The sequence below is a fragment of the Aythya ferina genome (genome assembly GCF_964211825.1).
Source record: "Aythya ferina genome assembly, chromosome: 5".
Classification (NCBI taxonomy): Eukaryota; Metazoa; Chordata; class Aves; order Anseriformes; family Anatidae; genus Aythya; species Aythya ferina.
Genome location: NC_140301.1, coordinates 15774277 through 15801276, shown reverse-complemented (window position 1 = coordinate 15801276; position 27000 = coordinate 15774277). Strand labels below are relative to the sequence as shown.

The following is a 27000-nucleotide window of genomic DNA, read 5'->3' as shown; positions in this document are numbered from 1 at the left end:
CAGACTGAATAGGTCTGACTTGAAGTTATATTAGACTAATACATCAGTAGGAGTTGTGAAGAGCTGATCCTGACAAGTCCTTCAGGCAGGCTTGTGTTTGGAGCTGTAGCCAGCTGTATTGTCTTTGGAAGATGTGCTCCAATGGGCTGACATGCATTTACTTTGCTGACCCTAATTTGCTCATGGCTCTTGCACTTCAATTCACTAGAGCCAAATTCAGGACACCTGCCTACCTCACAAGGGTCTTCTTGGTGACCAAGGGGTCCCCTCTGAAACCTGCTCCTCTGCTTGCTGTCTGTGTTGTGCACAGCCCAGGGTCTGCTGGTACAGCCTATACTTCTGCACACGTGGTGCTTCCCCTGCTAGGGAGATCCCTGAGGGCCAATGGATTTGTTTCAGGCTTAGATTTTTGGGAAAGGCTGGGTGTAGCACTAGATGTAAGTTCCTGTATTATTGATAATGTCTGAGCAGGTGATAGTAACTTGTCAATCTGTTTTGCCTGGAATTGCTCTTGTCAAAGGGCTAATGTCAAAGGGCACAAAACATTTGTATGAAAATGACTCCCTTTCAGTGTCCCATCTTGAAGTCTGCTCCACAAGACCCCGTGCAACCTGGGGGTCTCTTATCCAATGCCCAGAGAATTCATTACCTCCTAGACTGTGTTATTTATAAAGTGGAAAATCATATTGAGGTGGCAAAATTCACCATTAAGGTTATCATAATAAAGTCATGGAATCTCAAGAGATGTTTCTTCTACACTTTTGTGGCAATTGTGGAAGTTATTGCTAAACATGGGTCAATGTGCCTTCAAATCATGAGTTCACACATTTACTGCCCACTCCTGAGAACCATAACTATAAACAGTAAAGGATATTATTACCTTATAGCATAGGGTCTGTGAACATTCACAACCATCTCATGGACTGTGAATATGTCGCCTATACTGAATTGATGAAAGTTCTTGTTATTTCAAAAAAAAAAAAAAAAAAAAAAAAAAAAAAAAAAAAAGGCATCTTTGCTTTTAACCTGTTCAGTCTCAGATACTGCAAAAGTCTTGGCAACAGGAGACACAGGCTTATGCCATGGGTGTTGCTCCAAACTCTCTACTGCTCTTGGTCATTTTCCTTGCAAAATGACAGAACCGGTAAAGCTCTTCAAGCAAGCACTCATTTCCTGCAAGGCAGCTGTGGAGCCTGCATTCAGATAATTAACTACAAATAGGAAATTTTGTATAATTTCCTGGACTTCATTGCCTTAAATTTCCTCTAATTATTGTAACATCCTCTGTGCTTCATAACTTCTTTGATGTCCCCATGAAATTGTTCTAAGAGCAGTCTTCTCTGATGTCACCATGAAATTGTTCTAACAGGAGTGGGCTGAGCAAGTCCAGCCAGTTGGACAAGCATGTACCTGAAGATCCCAAGAGGAAGAAATAGGTTGGAAAGCTTTTCTCAAAGGCTTTATTCATAGTCAGTTTAACTCCTTTTAACTCCTTATGTCTTTATACATCATTTTTATTTATTTATTTATTTTGCAATATTCTGAATCAATCCCTCCTTTCTGCTATGTTTTGCTCAAGCATTGCTTCCCTCATTTGTAGTCCTATTGCAGAGTCTGGCAATCTAACAAACCATCTATAAATTCAATCTAATTCTCTGTGTGATATGAACACTGCAATTTCATATGGCCCCTCTTGGCAGGGTCAGCAACACCACTACAATGTCTGGTCAAAGGGAATGAAAAGTGTAAAATGCCCAGAAAAACTTAAAGAGGGTAGCATTAGTAATCTTATTATGCTCATTCCTTCCAGAGAATGACAAAATCCCTTCCATAGACCTTTTTTAGCCTACAGCAAGGATAGGAGCAGCAGGGAAACCCAAAGCTCACAAGCACTTTAAATACTACCATCGAAAGAATAACTGCAAAGTAGGATCAGAATTCTCCACCTTAATTCCAAACAATGTCAGGATATGTTTGGTCCCCAGATAGGATAGTTACATTGATTCAGGAAATAACTTGGATATTATTTGGGACAACATACATTACTAAACTTCACTCCGTTTTGAAAACAATTTGACATGTCTAATAGGCATCATTCTTCTGTTACGTGAACAGGTAGCAAGTGAAAAGTTTGAGACTCTTTCTCCTAACAGGAAGATAAGAATGAAGAAGGTCTTGTGCTTGGAAGCTTAATACAAGTCAGGAAAAGATCAGTTTTTATCTCCTCCAAGAATCCAAGCTGAAATTGAAAGTGTTCAATCAAATCAAATATAATTAAGAAATGTCCTAATAGATAAATCTCCCCAGTAAACCAGCCAGAAAGTATATCTTTCCATATTCTTTTCTTTGCATCTCTGCTCAGATCAATTTTTCACTCTCATCTTCTGCTCCCACTATCTGAATGACACATGCCACAGTTAGCAGAGCCCGTGTTGCCATCCTGGCTATGACCAGGAGAAAATGTGGCAACTTGTTTCTTTCTGTCACTGTCTGAAGTGTCCATCACTTCCCAACTCTTTTCCTTCAGTATATATCTAATTAGGTGCTAGTAATCATCCCTTAGAGTTTTAAATGAAATCCTAGTCCTCACACCCCTTGGACAATTATGCCATGCTCAATTTTTATTTATTTTTAAACAGTCTTTGCCTGATGGTTGTCTTAAACTTCTAAACCTTAAACCTCTTAAAACTCTAAATCTCACTCCATGTCTGCCCTATTTGAGAGGTATTTGCACAGAGGGGCTTTCATTCACCCAGCACACAGTAGGAGTACCGATCACAGAATCATAGTATTCCGAGTTGGAAGGGACCCACAAGGACCATCAAGTCCAACTCCTGGCTCCACACAGAACCATCCAAAAAATCAGACCATATGTCTGAGAGCATTGTCCAAATGCTTCTCCATCTTTGGCAAGATTAGTGGCATAACCACTTCCCTGAGGAGCCTGTTCCAGTGCCCAACCATCCTCTCAGCAAAGAACCTTTTCCTAACACTCAGCCTGAACCAACTCTGCCACAGCTTCAGCCCTAAACTCCAGTGAAATTACAGACATGAGAACTTCTGAAGTTTTTGTGGCATTCTAATGTAAAAGAAGTTGTAAAAAGTTGTAAAAAAAGTTCTGATGTAAAAAAAAAAAGTTCTGTGGCATTCTGATGTAAAATAATGCTATCATGCTAGTATATTTCCTATTATTTCTTTCCAGCTGTGATGCAAATTCTTTGCCCAGCTCTAGCTGTGAGCTAAAAACAAACAAACAAACATGCAAACAACAAAAAAGGAAGTTTTGTAAACATTCATTTCCTGAATCTTTCCTTACCCAATGATGAGTCTGATGAAGCTGTTCTCTAAGTCCTAGCACACTACTGAATGGGGAAGTAATCTTTTCCCAAGAACATTAGCAAAATCTTTTGTAGGTACGTAAGCAGTTTGACACATAAACCTGTATCCCTGCAGGTGATATACGGCATAGTTTAAAACCTGACTGGAAACCAGTCAACTGCTTTGTAGTTTGTCTTAAAGTTCAATGAAAGCCTAACATCTGAAGTTAATAGCTTTCTGTACAGATTGGCTTTCTACAAAAAGAATATCAGTGTTTCAAAAGAAGATGGTACCTGGTGTAGTCCAACACACCCATTTAAGAAGGATGCTCATGCAGCATGCTACACCAAAATAAAAGCAACCTAACAAATAACCAGAGTGCATGTTTGCACTGTGTTCAAATTGGTGATGTTTGACTTATGCTGTACAGATAGAAATCACAGGATTGTACTTGTAGAGAGCAGCTCTTTTCCTTCCTTTTTTTTTTTTTTTTTTATTAGATGAGCAATTTTTTTTTTTTTTTTTGAAATTGCAAATTAATAGCTGACATTTCTCTTCCCTTAAATTTCTTAAGCTGATTAATTCTGAGAAGTAATTCCAGTAAAGGTATCAAGCCAGGCTACATTAAGTGATAAGGATTACACTAATTCATCTGCAACATCTTGATAAACAATTTTTCAGTGACGGATGAGAAGAATTTAATTTCTACCAACGCTGGTCTGAATTCTTTCAGACTTTTATTAACTGCTGAAAAAGGTCTTGAATACAGACATGCAAACTGACTCCCGTGACTGAAGCAATCAAAATAACTTCTGCCTGACTTCCAGCTCCAAATTTGTGAGCAGCAATTTGTTCATTGATGGTATTATATTCACAAAATAGTAGATTTGTTGGGACACTTTTGAAGAATCTTGGTACTCTTTTTTCGTGAATGTGGCCTCCAAACCTGTTCTCAAAGGTGCTCGATATCTCACATATTTTGCAGCTTTATTAGACCATGGTTTGTGCTGAACACTAGCTAACTGGGAAAAATGGCACAGAACAATTTCATACAGAAAGAAGTATGATTTTTCCCAACAGATTGACAAACCTGAGTGAGGCCATCTCATGCAGCATAAACCACTTTAACTTGATCATAACTAGAGTGTAATATTTTTATAAAATCAATTATGCAGCTGGAAAAAGGATGGCCAAAAACATACTAGCTAATCTGCCCTATAAATTTCAGTATAATAATGACCATAAAGTAGAATATAATATGTTTCATTTCTCTGTAACACATACAGTCATATTACTTCCACTGATTTACCTTCAAGTATTTCTGTGCTGTATGGAGTCCACTATATATGTAGTAATTTGTCCATCTGTAGGAAATATTTCATAATGTTGGGCTACACAATATACGCACATTTAGCTTCTGCAGTGCAGTAGTTTAAAATACATTTTTCTCCATGACTAATACATACACAAGGCATTTCAGCCTAACCTCACTAATCTTCTTATGCATTGTCATTCCTAACAGGCATATCTTCAAATCCTTTGGAAGGACAATATCAAACATTTGTCTATTATGCTATCCATTTTATTTGAAATCAAGTAGTTTGGAGATGTTTCTCTTCTCAGGAATAAAAACTGTTTTGCATTGTGCTACCGAGAACAGCATAGTAAATGAGAAATGTAGACAAAAGATATGAGGAGACTATTATCTGAGCAAACAGAAAGGCACAAGTTAAAGAGCACAAGAGTGTACACAGGTTTCAGCTACGGACTCAAACCACATTGTGCTTCTACTAATGGGTTTCTACAACACACGCACACACACACACAAAAGTGGCTATGGGACTCATCTGAGTATCCAGTTTCATGTAATTCTTCATCGCTTTCTCTTATTCCCTGTCCAATATATATTGTAACTTTTAATATTTATGTTAGAAAATTTGCTCGAATACATTAGTTGCTATGGAGTGAGTTCCCATACTCTGTACTAGAATATAGATGGCTGTTCTTCCACTTGTAAAGTTCCTTGTAGTAATCATTGACTCATACTCTCAGCTCTAATCTTAGCACAGAATAGCACAGAATAACCTGAGATGGAAGAGATCCATATGGATCATTAAGTACAACAGCCCTGTCTTTCATTTGTTTCAAGTTAGAATCACAATCTCCTATCTTTTTTCTTTCCCACCTCCCCAGCTTCCTCAGTTCTCTGGAAAGTCATTTCTAGAGGAGTTATGACTACTTAGATGTATCAAAATACATTAATGAATTACCTTTGTGATGATCATTATGAAAATATGTAGGCTGAAAATGACATACTTAACATTGACCTCAGGAGACTGTCAGGATTTGACAAGGCTAGATCACACCTACAAACTATCTATGAAACTAAAACCATTTCTATAGCTAATTTTCATTATTATTTTTTTTTATTAATGTCAGTAGTACTTTGAAGTAGCTTCTGTATCTTCTTACATTATGAGCATAGAAGAGAGTTTTGCATTCAAACTAGGGCTTAAATAAATGCAGATTTCAAGTGCATTCCTGTGTGAAATCTCAACTATGACACGGTGCAAAGAGTCAATGACATTAAAGAAGAGTCAGCCACTCTTCTCCTTTGCACTTTGCAAATATTGCTGAACCAGCAATTTTGTACAATGGATTTTATCTAAATTAACATTGTTTCACACTCAATTTGTTGTGCTTAGTTTACCCTGCCTTTCATGCCAATTAGCTTCCAGAAATGCTTGGTGTGCAAAATGAGGAAGATCTAAATGAATTAAATAGGAACTTAATTGTACTATGTGATAATAGCTACTTTGGAGTTTACACAGCAGTCTCCATTAACATACGTGTGTTCTAATAAGTTGCATTTTTAATGTATTCACCTCTAAACCACTGGGAAGTCAAAGCAGGCAGCTGTTTGAAAAACCTGAATTCTATTTTGTTTTTATATTGAAGATGAAAAAAATATATATTTACTTGATAATCCATGAAAGATGCTTAACCTCACTTTAAGAAAAAGAAGTTACATGATATCAGCTGGGAACAAAATCTCTTGTGATAGTCAATTGTCTTGTTCATCTCCAGTAAATACAAATTAGTTAGCAGCATGTCCATTCCCTTTAGGTACGTTAAGAACAGAATTGAGTAACATTAACTTACCGTGACTGTAGTAACCTCAGAGGTAAACAAGTATTTTTTACAAATGCTGATCTAAATATTAGAAACCATTTCCACTGGTCAGAACACCAGCCTAGCAGTCACAAGTAATGGGTGATTATGCCTGACTCCTCCACAAACTTGATCCAGTTATTTTCTGAAATCTGGAAGTTCTCCACAATTAGTATAGAAATCTTACAGATGGTAGATAATCATTTGTAAAAATTTCTTTAAGATCCATGGACAGAAATTTTCTGTACAAGTCCTGAAAAAGAGGAAAGCCATCTGCAGAAATATTGAAGAAACCTATGTGAGTCAAGGATCTTTGCAAATGGTTTATGAATGTTATGAATTCTTCTGGCCTACCATAGTGGTATTTATCCAGATCTGAGCTCTCTGTCTGCATTTAAATATGAGTAACCTTCACTCCCATAAGCACTATTCTTAACATCTGCACCTAAAACTCCAGACTGTGTTACACCCAATATGAACATCACCTGTGAAAGAGCACAACCCAGCTGCAAATTGCCCTGATTGGAGTGAGCTCCCTTCCCCCTTGTCTTAATCCTTAATTGTAGAGGACAGCTCAGGGGCAGTATGAATTCCTGCCCATGAGGAAGCTAAATCTGCTGTCAGGTCAAAAAGGAACTAACCATCTGGTCCTGAGGATTCAGAGTTTCCAAGATCAGTTATCAGTCATCTATTGCAGCAGTTATTTGCTAGCATTTTGCACGTCTTTAAATAAGTTCAAGTAGATCTCATATGTTCAGGTGTTAATGTATTTTATGAGGTTTACATCAGGCTAACATATGATGCTCCTTTGTTTGATTGTCAGAGCTGACATACTATATCATGGTTCTTAGGTGATGAAAATGTAAGTGTACTGTAATGGTGATGAATGTGGCATAAACATTAAAGAGAGAAACATAAAATGACAGAATCAGACAGGCAGATGTTTTCTTCATAGTCCATACTGTAATCATTCCTGAATGCCAGTAAGCAATAGAAAAACCTGACAGAAATTGTTGAAGTGAGAATATAACAGAAGTGATTTTTTTTTTTTTTTAAATCTGAATAAAGCACTCTAAACTGAGCTGAATTTGGAAATGTAACATCTGTGAATGTAACCTGCAAAAAAGTTTCATGTTTATGTTGATATGCAATTATGCTCTATGTGTGTAATATAGTTCATGCAGCTATGACTGTATATTCCTCCCCTGTAGAGCATTCTAAGAAGCAGACCCCCCTACTGTTGGTAGAAATGAGACAGCATTTACCCAGGACCTGCAAATCTTCCAGCTTCTGTCCTGGATGGCCAGTTTTCAGATCTGAAAAGTCACATAACCACCAGCCACCACTGAATTTAAAACAACTCTGAAAGTGGTCTTTAAAATGTGACACATGAGAAATCATGTTAACCACTTGTAGCATGGTTTTACCCTTAATTTTACACCACACAATTTTGAAGTGTTGAACAGGACAGAATTTAGCCCAGATGATTCAGCAGAACAGCTTTCCAGGATGATTTTTGACAGATGTGATAAATGGTCTCAAAATTAAATGAAATGCTAAACAAAACGTACGACACCTCCTGAGTTAACATTCTTAGAAAATAAGCCTACTTTTCACTTCATACAGAAGAAAATAACCTAGTGAAGCACTTCACAACACGGAATGAAACTGAGAAGGGCTGTTTCCTAATGAAATCCAGAGAAGCCAAATTAGAAACTTCTGTACAATTTCACAGGACTCAGAGGGGTGCCCAGCATGCTGCATCCACTCACAGATCTACACTCTTGTGAGGAATAGTTGATGGAGTGTTTGCCTGGAGGCATGACCCATATCAGTGCTAATTTTACAGACTTGGGGGACAAGGAGTAATTAGACAAGCAGGGGTATCTTTAGAAGGTAGCATGTTTTCCTTTTCTTATAAATTTCAGGTGCAAATGAGTTGTTTATAAAGGAGAAAGGAGTCAATGTTTTCTGCATTATTAAAATTTGGAGTTATATTTGGACTCAGCACACACAATCTTTCTCAAGACAAATGATGATAGACAAGCACTAGCTTCAACCAATCTATAAGGTAAACAAGGTAGCTAGTTACATTCACTTTCCAGCAGATGCAGAGGTTTATCCGTGCTTCTTTAAGGACTTGGTGAAAATGAAAGTGTATCTCATTTGCAGCTATCATAATCAGCTTACCTTTAATCTTTCGTTTCTTTTGTTTTCTTTATTAATAATGAAGATTTATTCAGTTTGAGCTGTCTAAAACCAGAGCTACCAAAGATCATCCAAGAACATTAATCTTTGTTCACTGCAACCTGATTTCTGAAAACTGGAGGCAAAGCAGGTTTGCAAGTGCTTTCAAAAAGTCAAATAAACACATTTATTTCCATATTTTGGGGCTGTTGTCACTGAGCTGAGGTGTGAGGAAAAGCATTTTTCTCCCAGCAAGCTGCAGTATTTAAGTTCAAGTATATTTTTGAAGTAAGTCTTTATTGATTCAGATTCTGTTTTAAATCCATCTCCACAAAATTTGTTGGCAAGTTGCCATCCTTTATTAAAATGCCTCCTCCCAGAATACTAAACACCAAGCAAGGATTAAAAGAGCCAATCAGCAGAGTCATTCATCATGCCGATGAATGTCAGAATTTGGCAATGCTGGTGGAATTAGGGCTTAAACTTCAAACTGAACCAAACCAGATATTAGCGACACAGTTGATATGTTACAAACCTTAATTAATCTTATTAATTTCTTGCTTGCTCTAGTTGGGATGATAATTAATGTAGTTATGATTAATAATGGGATGGCTAATTGCTATTTTTCCTCACTTCTTCATAAATGCCTGTTCCTTTTTTTTTATTATTATTATTTAAAGACAATATTTTGTGTAAGTTGTATTGCATGTTTCTGAAGCACTGATTTATTCTTCCCCCCAAGTAGCTTATTAGAAATGTATGACAAAGTGGTAATTACTGTCAGATCTGGGCAAAGCATGTCACAAGTTAAAAAGTATTATTTAAATCTGTTATTGCATTTGTCAACTTAGTTTGTGCCCAATGGGAAATATCAAGAAGAGTCAAAATTAATGTCAATACAAGGGACAAAATTAATGAAAGTGATAAATACAGTAAAGGGGTCCTAGACCAGACCATGGGTAGTAACCTATACAGCTAAGACTCAGTTACCTAATTCTATGTCATGAATTAATTTTTGTTGTCTTAAGTCAACAAGTCTGAGCATTACAAATTTATTAAAACTGTAAATTAACCAGAAAGACAGATCCTACATATCTTGTGTTAATTCTTCCAGTAAATCAACAGATGCTTTAGAGGCTTAGAAACACCCGAAAGGAGCACGTCTTATACTCTTAAGTCTTATACTCTTAAGAGCCTTATACTCTCTCATGGAGTGGGTGGGTGTATTTCTGTCCCTTGGAAATGATACTGGTTTAGTAAAGCTCATTGGAGCACTCTGAATGTTTATCTTTTAGTACATCTTCATGTAGATATTGAATATTGATAAGAAGCTTTGTTTCTTATTCCATTAACAACTAATGGAACTTTTAAAATATCCAAATAAAACAAGGTGAGCATTTTTGGTTGGAGGCAAAACTATTCCTTTTGACCTGTTTCAGACCGCTGTGTTGTCTGAATTACTGACCTATGAAAATATCTGAATCAGCTGACATTATGGATCCTCCCATACTATGATGTATTATGCTGTTCATGTCCTTTAAAATAATATGTACAAATGAAAGGTGATCTCTGGATGGGCCAATAGTTCTTTTGCTCCAGTAGATTTCTGAAATGGTCCTCAATCTCTTAAAATCGAATTATGTATTTTTTGACAATTTAAAGGCTCTTTTTGAGACAATTTTCTTTCTGCAAGTACTGTATACAGTTCATTGTCTAAATACTCATTTAACATTATTACAATATCCAGTACTTCCCTAACAAAAGCTTACACTAATTGTTAAGAAACTTCTTTTTTCTTAACAAACTAATTTCTTTTGCTGGGAAACAGTTCCGGTCAGTTTGGCAGCCAGGTTGTAAAAGACAATGACCTCACCAGATCTCATGGTCTGTGGCCTGTCGTGTTCGGAAGGAAAATTTTGGGGTGCTTTATGTGTGTGTGTGTGTGTGTGTGTGTGCATGTGTGTGTAAATTAGGTGCTAATTTACTTGATGAGTAACTCATCAAGGTGAATTACTAATTACTGTGATTCAGATTAAAATCAAAGTTTTAGCATTTGTGCTGTTGTGGTTGACATGTGATGATGAATTATCACTTTTCACATACAAAAAATAGGTAACTCTACATGTAGTGTCTTGTTCCAACACAAGAAATCATACTCCATTTGTTTCCATTTCATATATGGTTTCCAACAGTTGTGTTTTTTCAAATCTCTGCTTAGCTGTTGACTAGTGGAATGCTATGGAATAAGTAATGTGTTCTACCTCAAACTGGGCTACATTTCAGTTATAGAAAATTGACCTGTTAAACACCCACAGAAAAAAAAAAAAAAAAAAAAAAAAAGAGAGAAAAAAAAGTATCATTAAAAGCTCACTATTCTCTGCTCTAGGTAGCTGCAGTAACCATGGTACTGTTGTATACATAATACTAAGGGTACAGTACAATCCCTGCGGAATAGCAAATGTTGAATTTTAATGATTCCAGCTTTATTTAGGTTGTAAAGTGCTTTGGGATAGGTATCCTTCAAGATGAAAGGTAGTGCAGAAATGTAAGCTATTGCTATTATGCTTTGAATTAATCACTTTCTTTCCCCTCCAGAGCAATGCAGAAAAACATCTTAACATCTATTTTACTTGCAGGCTGGAAAAAAAAAAAAAAAAAAAAGAACACTTCCCCTCATAAAATAGAATAAAGAAAGGCAAAATAAAAAGCTCCTTCAAATACAAGAGAAAAAAAATCAGTTTCGTGTTGATGTATATAGCTTTCATCCTACATTTCTTGAAATCAATATTCATTTGGAAGGAAGAGAATGAGCTACGGAAACAGGATTGAGTTTTTGGTTATTAAATATCTGCTAGGAACAGATTCTGACCGGGTAATGTCTGTGAGCCCTTAAAGTAGAGGAACTGAAACGAAAAACCCTACCACCCACTTAACACTGCTAGTGTGAATAAGCTGCTATCATAATGCATAGTAATTAGGGTAATCAAGATGCAGACCCTTACTTAATTAAACTTCACTACAGTATGTGAGGAGCAATAAATTTATAACAAGTAAAAGTAGAAATGATTTAAAACTAGGCTGGATAACATATTCATGGAAGTGATAATAAAATTTATGTATATGGACACAGAGATAATTAACACCTGTAAATTACTTAAAGGGGACCCTGTTTCAAATGTGCACTGGCACATACATAAGGGTTGCATGTATGTATGAGTGATTAATAGGATGCAAAGCAGTCTTTCATGTGATTTCTGTCATAGAAAAGAAAATCAAAATCACAGAAACTAGAGAATTAACATCAAGGCAGGGACATCACGTTATCATGATATTTGGTGAAAAAGCACAGAATAACCAAGAAAGACTCTTGTATTGTACAAATACCCAAGAAAATGATTGCTGCCATCTCACTGAATTTATGATCTGAAAGTGCGTAGGTGCAAGTGAGGAGTACAAGAAGCAATGAAGACAATATTGAGGAAAGGTTTGTTGTTTTGAGGACTTTGCCAGCAAAGCTGTTATTAGAGAGAGCAGCCATATAATTATGTAGTTGGTATAATTTATTACAGTTCTCCTAGAGCAAATAAACAGTACCTTCACAAGGACTTTTTCAAATGTATCATTTCCTTTGCTATTTGATTTTAGCTGCAGAGAGAAATAAGTGATGAATCAGATTTTTTTCGTACTCAAAATTGACAAAGCTTTATGAAGAACTTTGTAAACTTTTTATGTAAAAAATAAAATGATCCTTTTGAGCATGACACAATGATTTCAGACACCCATTATGCTGTCCTTGTCACTAGTATGTACTTCACACTGGCAGGGGTCAGAAAATGATGGCAGCTGAAGCTAGAAAAGAAAAGAATGATCTTTTAACCTCACAAGTAGATGCACATCTCTGGCCAGTAATTCCCTAGATGAACCTTTCCTTAGCTCCCATGTTCTTATCAGAGACAACTATTGACAATAGAAATTACACTTAATCTAGTTTAGAAAACAAATGTTGGGGAAAAAAAAAAAAAAAAAAAAGTGTATTTTGAAGGGCCAGGATGCAGCTGAACTGGAGGCTTCTTCTGTGCAGGAAATCCTCTGGACATGGGATATCTTCTGATGAGATACCTGTGTTGCATGCTCAGCACTAGAATGGTATTGGCAAAATGGGGATATAGCCAGTGATTTTCAACACGATATATCTGGTAGTCAAGAACGCCTCCTGCTGAAAGCTCTCTAGGTACTGCAGGCACAGCACAGATGATAGCCCTATGTTCTGTATTCTACTTCCTTTACTGCCAAGTGTCCCATATACTCTGCGTTCTGCACAGGGGAGATAGTCTAATGCATATTTGCAACCTTGATCATAGGGGAGAAGATTTAGTTCTACTTTTCCTGTTCTCCTACTTGCACTTTTGGGGAAAAGATGCTTTTTGCATCTTTTCCCAACCTGACGAGAAAAGACATTCACTATAGCCATCATATCCAGAAGCTCATGGTGGGTGCACTTTGACTGATTCAAGACCAGAATCTTACAGAATCTGTATTTACAGACATCACAGTAGCCCTGAGTCTAATCTACACCACATATCTATCACAGCACTCAGCAATTATTATGACTTGCACACATTTAATGAAAAAAAAATCATAAAGGAAAATACAGCAATGGAATTTAATTTGCTATAGTAATATAAACGAACAACATCTGAACTGTAGTCCCGCCCTATGTCATAGGTATATATTTGTACTTCTTGTCTAGTGATACCAGAATCAGTTTCTGCCTGGCTTTCTAAATGGATTTCAGTCACGCCCACGCCGGACTCAGTACTCCTTTAATGGTTGCTTTGAGGAGGCAGCTGCGTACTTTGTATACAGTGCAAAAATGCACCAAAGTTAACAGTTCAGCATACACTCCTAGCTTACTGAAAATTTTTAAATGCTTTGCCATTTATGCTGGTAAAGTGCTTGTTAACGTCTTCTTCATCCCTTCTTGAGAGTTCAAACACGTTAATGAATATGTTATTTACTATAATAAAGCCAGATTCTGCTGTTCAATTAATAGGGCAACTCAACCAAGAATCCTTGAAAGCTGTTTATTCCTGTTCTCCATGCAACTGAACTCCTGCTGCTGTGGCTTTGGCCATTTGAATTCCACACTGTCCCATGGAAAAATGCATGAATACTGTTCAATTACAGATGGTTATCATATTAAAGTTAATTTGATTTTTGCCCTTCTTCAGCCAATCATTTAAAGCAGCAATTGGTAATTAGATCTCTATGTTGATTTCATTCTTTGTCTTCTTTTCCTTTAAATAATCATTTTCAATTTCTTCCTACTGATGGAAGATATGTCAGCATGTCTTGAGCAACAATCTATACTACCTTATCACAAAGATTAATAATTTCCCCATTGCTAAAGAAGTTTAAAATTGGGCTTTCCTGGATCTGGGGAGGCATAAAGCACCCATGAATGCTTTCTCCAAAACTGCACTTACACATGAAGGCTAGATTGACTTTCAAAAACCTAAGAAAGATTTTCAAGCTCAAATCTATTTTTCTATGCTATTTTGCATCTCGGGAAAAGAGGCATAAGAAAGGCATTGGAGTCCCTGAGGTTTTCTTTACATGGAGAAGTAGAGAACGGATCTCACTATCCTCACTGTATTAGCAGCCAGAGTTTGATCACAAAACACACCCTTGTCAGATGGGACATCTAAATTCAGGTATGAATGACTAAGCAAGTTTATTCTCAGAAGTGCCCAGTATTGTCTCTGGAGTGACTATTCATGATTTTAGCCTTCTGGGTAAAATACTTAGGTGGTATAAACTGACATTATGTCATTGAAACTAATGGAGCCAAACCGAGTTATATGAGCTGAGTATCTGAATGTCTGTCACAGTTTGCTGAGCCTGGTTCTTTGTACTAAAAATTGCCTCTTTATTTTGAGACTTTACTTCCCAAAAAAAGATGTCATGTCTGGCAGGAAATCTGAATTCTGGTGCCGGAGACTCTGAGAGTGTTTCTCAGGTATCTCCTGTCTTGCTGGGCTTGGATGATGCTTTGTTAAACAGTGCGTGAAACTGGTTGGACATGTGAGCACAGTGAGCACAGGGGAGAATTTTCATTTGTCAGATGGTCACAGCTTGCTTGCTTTCTAACATAATAAACTCCACACTTCCTAGACCAGCTTCCTCAGAGAACTCCACATCCAAAAGCTTTTGTACATCCGAAATTGAAGGGAGGAAAAATAAGCTATTTAGCCTTAGAAATGATGGGCCCAGTAGAGTTGCTCCCAAAAGTTTGGATCTCCATCTACTAGCTGAAAAATAAAGCAGCTGATATATCTGTGAATGGGTGTGTAGTCCACATCTCCCTAAAACTGTCATGTTACTATTGTGCCAAGGAAAATCCTTATTAAGGATTCTGCAGGTCTTTCAGAATGAATGTAAAGATGTCAGCAAGATGGCTGAGTGACCCCAAGCAGAGCAGGGTTGTTATTTTTCTTTTTCTTTTTGTCGTTGTTGTTGTTGTTTTGTTTTTTGTTTTTTTACAATGGCTGAATGTGCCTGAACAGTAGTTTAGGTGGAGCAGGAAGAAAAGCATTACCAGCTTTTGTTATTTTGTAATGAAACATATAAATGTTAGTTTCACCAAAATATCTAAATGCAACAATTACTTGAGACTATCAATCACATCTTTATCTTTTGATTTTTGTTTCATTGTCTTTGCAGACAAAAATCCAGGGAAAAAAAAAAAAAAAAGTATTCCAAATGAACTTGAAGTCTCAAAAACATAATCTAAAGAGAATCATAAAGACATTATTATTTAAAATTTCTTTTTAAAACATAACCTCTATTCCATTTATTCAATAATAAATAAATTAATAAATAAATACATGATTAAGAAGGCTTAACCTGTGACATTTGAATTCTTGTTTTTGACGCTTCTTTTCATCCCAGATTAAAGGGTATTCCTTCAGCACTATATAATGATGGGGCTTTTATGCTGCTCTCAGAGTTTCTAGGGCAAAGTTTTTTAAAAGGCTCCATGGCCAAAATACATTTGCACTATTCTGATCTTCCAGTGTACTTTGATTTCTTGTGACACTTTGTAGTTAGCAGAATTCATCAGCTAAAACTCAGAGCAAGGTGAGAGGGCACTGGATCAGCTTTTAGAAAAACAGAGTGCAAAGATGAATTTTAAGTCCATTTCTACAGACACCGTCCAGTTCTGCTTATGTCATACACACCCTAGAAACTGAGCAATGAATCCTACAGAGCATAAAAATGCAAGTGGAATCTATTTGCTGTGGTTTCCAATGTGAAAACTGAATCTGTTTAACAGGAGAAAATAGTAGCAATTTGAATTGCTTTTTTTTTTTTTTTTTTTTTTTTTTTTGATAGATCCCTAGGAAGTGCATCAGATTTAGTTTTACAGTTCACCATGAGAACTTTGGCTTTGACAGCTCAGCTTGGTCTAAGCAGTGCTCTTGATACAGTCATTTATAGGTAGCACGTCTCTGCTGATTTCCTGAGCAGATGTCAGCCACACAGCCCATCAATCACAGTTGGGAAGACAACTTGCTCAAACAGAAAAAGAAAAGAGAAAATGAAAACACATGTGGGCATTTCTAATTTTCCAGTCACTGGGTCTCTCATACGAAATCTTAAATCCCAACTCCTTTGAAGCACCTTTCCCCTGTCCCCAGACACCACCACTTGTAGAGCAGTTGCTAAGTACTGGCCATAATGCCAGTACACTGCACATTTTCAGGTATAAAAGACAGACAGATGGGAAGGCACTGTTCTCTTTTTCCCTTGTTAAAAGTCATGAAACCTAACAGACTGGCTTCATAATCCGCTCACTGTAACTATCCCTTATCTCATTTTTAAAAAGATGCGGGTGTGTTCTGCTGCGTGAACTCTTATCACACGCTGTGACCCCTGTCGCAGGATAATTGCTTGTTGCTATGTGAGCATTAAAAATCAGATTGTGTGGATGGGGCTTAGATCTTCCTGCAAGGGAAGAGCTGGCCTCTGTTACTGTGGATTAAGGTGCATATCAGTTTTTAGGAACATAGAGGCAATGAAATAGAAAGCTGTTCTCAATTTTTCCAGGAGAACATAATGATATTACTCATCAGCTAATAATGACAGTATTTAAGCTTCCTTTTTGTACATAGAAGAGAAGCATTTACTCAAACTAGCAATTAGTTCTAATGTTAAAGAACTAAACTAACTATAAAGGATGAGTTTGAGGTGGAAAGCCCTAAAGAACTAGAAGGCTGCACCTTGAACAGAATCAGTGAGCCAGTCTTTTCCTGCTTTATGAAACCATTAATAGTTCAATAATTTGTTTGTTTCTTGACAGTATTTCAGAAGAATGAATTATAGTGGAGTAGCCAGATGTTACTTTCATCTGTCAGCAAAAACTACCTAGAGAAACTGTGTATCTTCTGACAGTCACCTGAGACAAAAGTATTTTAAATACATTTTCAGAAGACTATTCATACATGAGGAGAATATCTGTGCTTTATTACTAACTGTTTGTATTTCTCATTATTTGTTATCCTATCCTTTCAGAAGCTCTACTTATCTGAGCACAGATTGGAATTGGCATCTTGTGAGTTGATGGCCAGTCTCCTAATTCAAACCGCAAAAGATGAACTGCAAGAGCCTGGCAAACTGAAAATTATTTATCCAGTGACTTTTACTTCTTTTAAAATCCTCCCAGTCGTTCAAGAAAGAACTGCAGAAACTGAAGCCATTCTTCCCTGCAGCACAGAAATGGGTAATTTGGTAGCTTTCAACATGCAAAACAACTAAACTGATACAGAGAAATGGAGAGGTGCTAAATAAGAGCAGACATACCAATATACTTAGAAGACCAATAACCCAACCAGAATTAAATGAATTCAAGAATAAACTGAAGAAGTTGGAAGAAACAAACAGAGTAATAAGGATGTTATATTTACTAATAGATGTGATTGTTCTTATAAGAAACATAATAAACCTTTATTTTATTTTTTTTTTCTCTACCAACTATTCTTGAATAAAGTAATTTACTTCAAATCTCTTTTGTTCAGTCGGACGAACACCAAAGTACCTCTAACTGGAATTCTTTTAGAGGGCAAATACATACTTTCTATGAAGTTTGGTTATATCAGAATGTTTTCAAATAGTTCTCCAGTAACATGCTCATAAGCAACACATTTATAAAACTTGCTCATAAGCAAAACATTTATAAACACTCTGGAATAAAACTACAGTTACATTACGTAAGTGATCCCTACAATGACATCTGGAAAAAAAAAAGTCAAACCCTCAACTGACAACAAAGCCACTTCTGCAGGCACTTAATGACTTATCTACTAAGTATCCAGAAGACCAGAGGTTATTTCTTCTAGGAGCTGATATAGATTTCTATCTTCTGTGCTGAGAATAATTCAATATTGTTGAAAGTATCAAAAAAGAGAAATTCAGTTAAAGAAGAAATACAATTCTATATACTGCCTTTCAGCACGGCTCTCAGTTGCAGGTTTGATTCAAAGTTAGTGGGATCAGTGATAGCAGTCCATTGACCTCATGCTCCATGGGAACAGACAGCGGACCATGCAAACACTGTTATTTCTTCTCCACATTTCCTTTTTTGCAGTTTGCCATTTTTGGCACTGTTTATGGTAACAAGGACAGGTTTTGCTTTCAAGCCTTATTTTTGTCCTTTCTTTCAGATTAGCACCCCATGAAGTACAGTCCTGACCACTGAAAGGGGCTGTATTTATCTCTCGCTGAGGTCAGGCTTCATTTTCCCATTTCTGTTCCTTATCCACCAACAGAAAGACAGAAAATAATCTTCTCTGTAACTCCGTAAGTGACACATGCAATAAGCTGTAAAGCAGGGACCATACCTATGAAATGATTGCTGGATTGCCAGGGAAATTATGCTATTTAAGCATCTTTGACAGATGGATACCTACAAGTCCTGAATTGTCACAACTGTAGGGCACTCAGCCATCTCCTCACAGCCCTTTATAGGAACAGATCATTTGTAAATAAAACAAGTTTGCTCAAAAGTACCCCCTTTTTATTTTTTTATTTTTTGCAAAATATATGGAAGAGATTTATTATTTTTTAAATGCATTCTGCAAAGGCATGTCCATTTACAGATCATTTCCAATCAAATGAGTGTGAATGTTTGATATGCAAAATGTGAGCAGTGTCACTTGGCTCTGGATTCACATAACACATTGGTGCAATCTTTCTGAGTCAGTTCCATAATGGTCATATTAATATTGATTTCAAAATGAAGCTTTTGAAAATTCTTCAATATCTTCTTTCCTACTGCTGGTTGCACTCAATCTAGTAATCTCAGACTGTTGGATTTATGGAAAGCAACAGTGAAGGGAAGCTACTAGGGAAAAAAAGAGCAAAAATCATGACACACTTCACAGAAAAATATTTGCAACTTTATCTAGCATTGATTTTCAGCAATGAAATGAAGCCTACCAAGGTCAACCTGAATTTCTCATGAAGTTATTCAACTTTTGCTGCTTCCCTTTGTTTCACTAACAAAATGTTTAATTTCTGGAGAATTCAGGGCTAAACCCAAGGCTCTTTTGTTCCTTCAGACCCACAGCTGACATTAAGCAGTAAAGGAAGAAAAGCTGTGATTGACACATGGGGATCTCAGCTTGACCATGGTGGTTAGCAACATAGCTGTCAAGAAATCCATCTCAGAGGTTACTGTGGCCACTGCAGGGATAACTTCACTGTTTATGGAGGCCAGCAGACCTTTTACATGCTCCCTACCAACCAGTTCTAATAAGGCAGAATCTACCTCTCTTTTCCTCAACGTGTAATTTGCAGCAGCTTAATTGCTGTGATTTGCAGCAGTTTAGTAGCCTGGCAGCTGAGCCACCTATCCAGTAGAGTGGGCATGAATAGTTGATGGTTGGACCTACAACCAAGAAACCATTTTCTCTCATCACATCCCTCTGATTCACAAAGCTGACAGAAAACAAAGCAACTGTAATTTTAAATAGATAACAATGCTGTGTTCCAATGATTCTGTGTTCCTTTAAAGGAAAAAAAAAAAAAGTCCTTCCAGATCTAAGTTTTTGCACATTTTTTGTCACTTCAAGCATTTTTCTGTGCTGAGTCAAACCACTTAAATGCAACTCTAAAGAGTGGGCTCAGTCCACAGAAGAGTATAGTAAAATTATTTTATTTTAACTATTCATAAGGAGTAACCAACTGAGGGAATATAGGAGCAAGAATAAAATAAGATTTCTTGTGCATTGCCGTAGTCACTGCTTGTAGGAGACAGTTATGACAGTGTACAGGCACATTCCATTTACGAGGATTTAATTACACCCAGATCAGCTAATTTAGCTTACAAGTTACCACCAACCAGCTGATGGAATATTAATTAAGAAATGCTTTCAATGAGGTTAGGTTCATATTCACAGAAAGTATTGCTTCCTGGCTTTCTAATCCTAATGGCTTCCAATATGAATATTCAAGTGCTTAGCATCATCTAAAAAGTGAAGATTCATACATGAATACATTGAACAGCACTATTTACCATACCTAATTTTTCTGTTTATATAAACAAACAGTAGGAAAAAAAGATATACTGAAGATATTTCACAACTGTCTCAGATCAACTGTAAATCATGTAATGTAACACAATATTTTTATGTGCAGCACATGGACCATGCATAGGCAAGTTGCAATGAACTGAACAGTAAAGTGTTGTTTCTCTTGCTTTCTACAGATAGCTAAATTATATGATATGCATTCCTAATTCTACTTTTTTATATAATTTTATTTGACCACTGATAGAAGAAGGGGTGTTTTAGAGCTGGCTATATAGAAGTGCTATGTACAAGAAAAATAATTGCAGGTGAGATGTTCACTGCCAAAACATATTTGATTTCCCAGAAGAAGGAAAAAAATATTAAATCTTATTATTTAAGAGACAACATAGATGACAACATTTCTCCTTAACACTGTTCAAACTAAGGGAAATATTAACCTTAAAAGTTTAGAAGCTAAAAGGCAGATACTGAGAAGAAAGGACAAAACAGGGATCCTGTGAATTGCAGTCACTAGCATACTGTTTTAAATTAACTCACTTCATGATGGTTTCAGGGGAGATGTATTTAGCAAGCAGTCTGGATAGGAAAGACTACTTTTAGAGCTGGCATGAATATTGCACTGTGCAGACTCACAGACTCATTGACAAATGGGCATTTGGTGCAGCAAGGCACATGGAAAAGCAGCGTGTTCCCTGAAAACTCAGCTCTTTAGCCTGCCCTTGGTCTGTCCATGGCATCTACTGCATAGTTGGAGGTTGTAACAAAGCTCTCAGTCATGTCTACATTCCTCTTCATTTGCAGTCAGAATGTAGTTAGGCCTCTGCTGTGGAGCCTGTATCTCACAGTTTGGCCTCTTCTCTGGGCCCATCCTCACTCTAAGTTGTCACCATGAAACTTTGTCTAATACTTTGTTACTCATTGTTCAAAACTGCTGAAAGATCCAGCCCATTCCCTTTATCTGTAGTTCACCTTCTGATTGCATCTTTGCATTTTGGGTGACAAATGCAGCCATACCCTATATGTCTTCATTCAGGGTGCTGATACTGAATTATCCTCCTGTTCAATCCCTTTGACAATGCCTTGACCCTTTTTGTATTTTTCCGTCTCGTTTTCCTGTCTCCATTGCTTTCAACGTGGCTACTTGTCCATATCTTTCTTCCCTGTTCAGCACCAGGATGATGTTACCTCTTGCTAGCATCAGTTAGGTTTCTACAGAAGGGCTCCTCTTGAGCCCTGCTCTAGGTTAGGACTTCTGGGCACAGTGATCATACAGAGAGGAATTACCAGAAACAGGTCTACTGAAAGTGTGTGCCATCTCTCCCTTTCACAGTCCCAGCTTTTCTTGACTGATCTCTCCTTGTGTGCATCTCAAACCCCAAATCTGTGCCTGTCCTGTGTCTGGGTTGGACCTTTCACCTCACTGCAATGCTCATCTGACAGTTTAATTCCAAACGGAGGAGTACCTCTTTTAATACAGTGGCTGATCAATAGATTAATCAGCTATTTTGTTTCTAGTTCTCTCTGTGTGGCTGTTCTGTTTCTCTACTTTTGAATACTGCAGCTCCAGAGTCAGACTGGGGTCAGGCTGAGATGTGGGGGCTATAAGAAAAGAAAGAATATGTGCCTGGCTGTTGGATGTCTTTGGAGCTGCCAGAGAAGAGCAAACAGGATATGCAAATCCACATACCTGTCCCGACTCCTTGCCTTGCCACAGAAACAGTTTATTCTTATGTAAAGATCACAATACTGTTTTAATGAGTAGGAAGCTTTCAGAAAAGGAAGCAAGAAGAGTGGCAATGTTAAGGCAATTTAAAAATGTATCTTTTCAGTCCCTCAGAATGAAAAAACGATACTTTGTTTTTCACTGAGGTGCTGTGATTTACAGAATAGAATCTTGGAGGTGTTTAAAGTGTTTTTTTTTTTTGTTTTTTTTTTTTTTTGTTTTTTTTTTTTTGATTACTGTGAGCTACTAAAATATCTCTACATCAATCTTATTTCTGCAGATGCATTTGTTGATATTTACCAGGTAATTTATGCTAATACAGACAGCATTCCCAACTGGTCACTTCCAGTACTAGCACTTACAGGCATTTTGTTAAGCACTTAAAAACACAAGCTGTACAACTGGATTACTTAAACTTTTTAATTAGTACTGTTGCCAAGAAACAATTGTGAACAACAGAATGTATTTTTGAATGCTTAATCATAATAAATCTGTCAATAAACAAGAAGCACATTTCTAGCTGAAGTGATATGAGGGAAATGATCATCCTCAATATATCTGTAATGATTTTCACCAGGCTGGGATCTGATATACAATATGGTGTCTCTAATGAAAGAACTGAACGCAACGCAAGATTTCTCTCTGAAATGTTCTGTATGGGAGAAAGACAAAGTTCCAGATCTTGTCATCTCAAAAAATAATCAGCATTCATTTTGTAGCGTTGTTTCTGCCCGTAGAAGAAACAAATGCATTTTTGCACTAGTCACAGACATTTTTCCTCTACTTTATTTTGGCTGTCTTTTTAGACCTAATGAGACCACTTGCATGTCAGAACTAATCAGTAGTGAATGAACTACAAACATGGATTTAGTAATTGCTTCTTTGCTCGAATTTAATATTTGCCTTCCAGTAATCTAGCAAGGGAGTTAGTGCTGTTCAGTGCAGTTCCAAGGGATTAAGAAGAGTTTCCTAACTACAATATTTTTACTCTTTTGGATAATTTGTAATTAACTGAAGCATATAGTACAAACATCACTTCAGTAAATAAATAAATAAATAAACAGATGAATAAATAAATTCATTCTCTTGATCTGGGAGAGGCCATTCACAATTTTAGTCTGGCTGAAAAAACCTCCCTTGTTCTGCCACTACCTATCTGTTTTTGTATGCTGGTAGAGACTTGGTAGATTTATATAGATTACAAAACACAGGAGAAACTAAAAAAAAGGCAGCTAACATTTCACCTGACATGTTATTGCTTAAAGTGTTAAAACTAGATTTAACCATCCACTACTCAGGCAAGGCTGCATGTCTTTTAACTGTCATTCCATTATTGCAGATCATGGAGATCATGCAGATCTTCATAGAATCAAATATTTAGGATGGTCATTGTCTATTAATCTACACAGAAAAAAAATAAAAGATTTATTTAAAAGATTTATTTAAAATAAAAGATTTATTTAAAATTTATTTATTTTTATTTAAAAAATAAAAGATTCATGCTGAAACAGAGAGAATGGTAACATACAATCTGTGAAGTGTGAGATTTGATATTGAATTCTGTAGTTTTAAGAACGAGCACAGATGTTTCCCCAGTGAAATACATTAACTATTTTAATTGAGTAGCCTGTATCCAAAAAGGGATTTTAGAGTAGAGTTATCAAACCACTGGTCCATCAGAATTATTATTATTATTTTTTCCCTAAAGCCCATTGTTTGCAGGTTATTTTCTGTTACACATACGAATTATATATTTCTATACATTCTAATTTTAATATTTAAATCTAATTCCTCCTAAGGAAGAAAACAGTAGGGATATTAGAACCAAGAAGAACAAAACCCAGGAACTTGCTATTGCATCAGAAAGGCACCCACCTGCTTTTGCAGTAGAATGTTCAGGAACAAACAAAACAAAACAAAACCACCACCACCAACAAAAAACAACAAACAACACATTTGAGAACAGTGATTTTGTACAATTAAGAAACAAAGAAAAGAAAGATGAATGTTATAATTCCTGCTATTTGCTTGTCTGTTGTAATATTAACTGATGGATGGCATTAAAAATGTCTGTTTGGCCATGAATGACATTGGCCAACAGTATGGTGGCTGACTGAACAAAAATGTAGTCAAGATACAAATTGGGCCAGATACAAATCAGGCAGCTGTAGCTACAGTAACATCTGCCACCTGAATGTTGTGCCCAGTATCTTGATTGGATTGAAATCAAATAAATATCTCTAATTAAATTTAATAGAGGTCCTTTCCTTTTGTTTATGAACGTAACCAGTAACAGACCAAATTCGACGGAAAATTTTGTTTAGAATAGGGAAAATATAAGCGCTATAATATTACTTAGCAGAAAGGTCTTCATATTAAATGCGTGTTTCTGACATAGAGAAGTGCTGGAGAATTAAAGTAGGCTACTGATAATACCAGTTTAATGATTTTAAATAACCATTGAGTATATTCAAATAGTTGGAGTGGATGTTCCTCCATTGGCTGCCCAAGAAAAGAGGAGGAATATGTGCTTAATTTTAGATGGTTACTCTTAGATGATGCATTCCAACTTAAATGCATACTTTTTAGGTCCAACTGACGTTTTATTTTTTATTTTATTTATTTAAAAAACAGAAAAAAAATATATATTTCTTTCATTTTTGAAATTCCCCTCTACTGCAATTCTGAGAGACACACATCAAAAGAGAAATGGCTGAGATGGTCCAAAATACAGCAGGGCTGGCTAACCTGGATTCATGCAATCATAGCATGAAGTTCACATGCTTGAAATCTTATAAGATGTTTTTTTTGACATTTATGTCCAAACTTTTAGCTTGGAGATTATGATTATTCTATTGCTATTTTCATGATATTTGCCCCATATTTTATTGCCATTTACAATTTTACACACTAGAAGATCAGAAAAAGTCATTGAATATTGTGAAATACAGCTTCATGAGTGGAAATGAATTATAATGTCCTATTAAAAAGCTTAAATTAAATAGTTTATGTGTGGTAAATTATGAAAGAAACGTCTCACTGTTCTGATGGCAGGGCTCACAACAGCTCTGAAGCCCACTAAGATGTATGACTGGAGTTTCTGTCCACAGGTGAAAAGATGTTGTTGTTTCAGAAGAACATCAAGGCAGAGGAGATTTCTCTCTGACCGATTATCCTGCCTTATTCATTTATAGCAGTTGTTATTGTCTGTGGCTTGTAAGGAGTTTAGGATAGCTGTGTTTTCTCTGAGTATTTCTATGCTCCATTGTTGATGTAACCAAATGATTTTGAATCATGGTAGTCTTTATCTAACGCGACAGCTACTGTGCCTTTGTGGCTGGGAAATTGTAGCTATATTACCCAATCTTCAACATTCTTTCAGGAGGGTGATAAATTTCACTCTCTTGAAAATGTGCTTTCTTTTCTGTTCTGTTCTGTCCCTATCACTGAACTATTCAGGACCTCCTCTATATGTAGAAAATGTGGCACAAATCTCTTCTCCTATCTTTTTCCTTTCTGTGCAAGATCTTGGCTTGACTTTTTGTTTGTTTGGTCTGACCTTTTAAAATATCAATCTAAGCATGAAAATAAGGGTTGCTTGTGGCTGACTGATACTGTGGGAGACAGAAAATAAGTCAAGTCCTGATTTAAATATATTAACAATTTCAAAATTTTTCCTGATACTTCAGGTAACTTTTCAACTCTGGCATGATTATTAGTGGCTTTTCATCTATTTAGTGCTTACTGATGACTCCCAGCTGGCATTCCTGGCATTCTGCCAGTAGTATTTTACACTTACTTTGTTGCTTTTCATGTAAGGACCTCAAAGCACTTCAGAAAATAAAATTACGTACATTTCGCAGGTAAGAAAATGGAAAGAGAGAGAGAATGGATGATTGTCTCAAGGCCTCCAAGCAATTCAATAGCAAAGTTAAAGAGACAATTCAAGAATCCTGCTCCTACTGTATTTAAAAAGTAAAGCACAAGGGTAATGCAGAGACTGTGGGGAAGCTCAGAACAAAATGGACATGGTAGACAATGGTAAATTGCACAAGACCCACAAATATCTCCTGAAATCTATTGCTTTGAATGCAACAAATTCACTTTGAATGATATCAAAAATATCTGATCAATTCCACTAAATACCAAAATCTTATTTGTCTGGGGCTTTTTGGAAGGGCATGTTTTGTTTTGTTTGGAATTTCATATCTGATGTAATGAAGAAACAGTATTGCTGACTTGTCTGATCTCTGATGATTTTCTCAAAAAATGTAAATCAGATAACACATCTAATCTCATTTTGAAGTTCCTTGATCTCTAGCTACTGTGCTAATCTCTTTGTTTCTTCCATTTGCTTTATTTGCTCAGACTGCCATCCAATTTCTCAATGTCTGTTATCCGAAAGTCAATGCAGGAGTGTCAGTGCATCTACTGCTCCTCCAAGATCCTGACAGCAGCTGGTGGATTCTGTCGAGCACCTGCAGACCTGCAAGTGATGCAGGCAGGGCTGCTGTCCTGCTTCTGCTGAGCAAGGGCAGCAGGGGATAACCACGTGCAAGTAAATGACATCTGCTGTAAAATGACAGCTTTACCCCAGACATCCATTAGCTGCTACCAATACAGTTCAGCTGCACAAGGCTGGCACTTTATATAGCAGCAGGATTTTCAGGTGATAACATAATAACAGAAACAATTAATCAGCCACATAATAAATAAAATTGTGTGCTGTGAAGTTCTGCCATTTGAAATACACACATCTCTGTGCTGACAGCAACCCCTTCCTGCCAAGGCTCAGGTCCTTGTGTGCACTGATCAGCTCAACATGTCTTTATCATTCCAGCATTAGGATACATTATCCCCATTAAAATAAGCGTTTGAACATATATACGTGCTGTTAGAAATTTTCATAGCTCAATGGATATTAGAAGACTTGCTACCATATCCCTTTTATTCCAGTCTTTGATTCACTGAAAACACATTACTTGAGTGCACTTACCTTTTAATGCTTTT

At 36.6% G+C, this 27000-nt stretch overlaps 1 long non-coding RNA gene across 3 annotated transcripts in view; it reads right to left on the bottom strand.

Moving 5' to 3' along the window:
* The window catches only part of LOC311437314, a 487226-nt gene that overhangs the window by 252300 nt on the left and 207926 nt on the right, over positions 1-27000 (bottom strand). The window contains exon 5 of one of the 3 annotated variants that reach the window (XR_014693402.1): positions 12030-12525. The exons of the other annotated variants lie outside the window; for them this stretch is intronic. This is a non-coding gene — a long non-coding RNA (uncharacterized lncRNA). Of the gene's footprint in view, positions 1-12029; positions 12526-27000 lie in introns of those variants that run through there. 3 annotated transcript variants of the gene reach the window in all.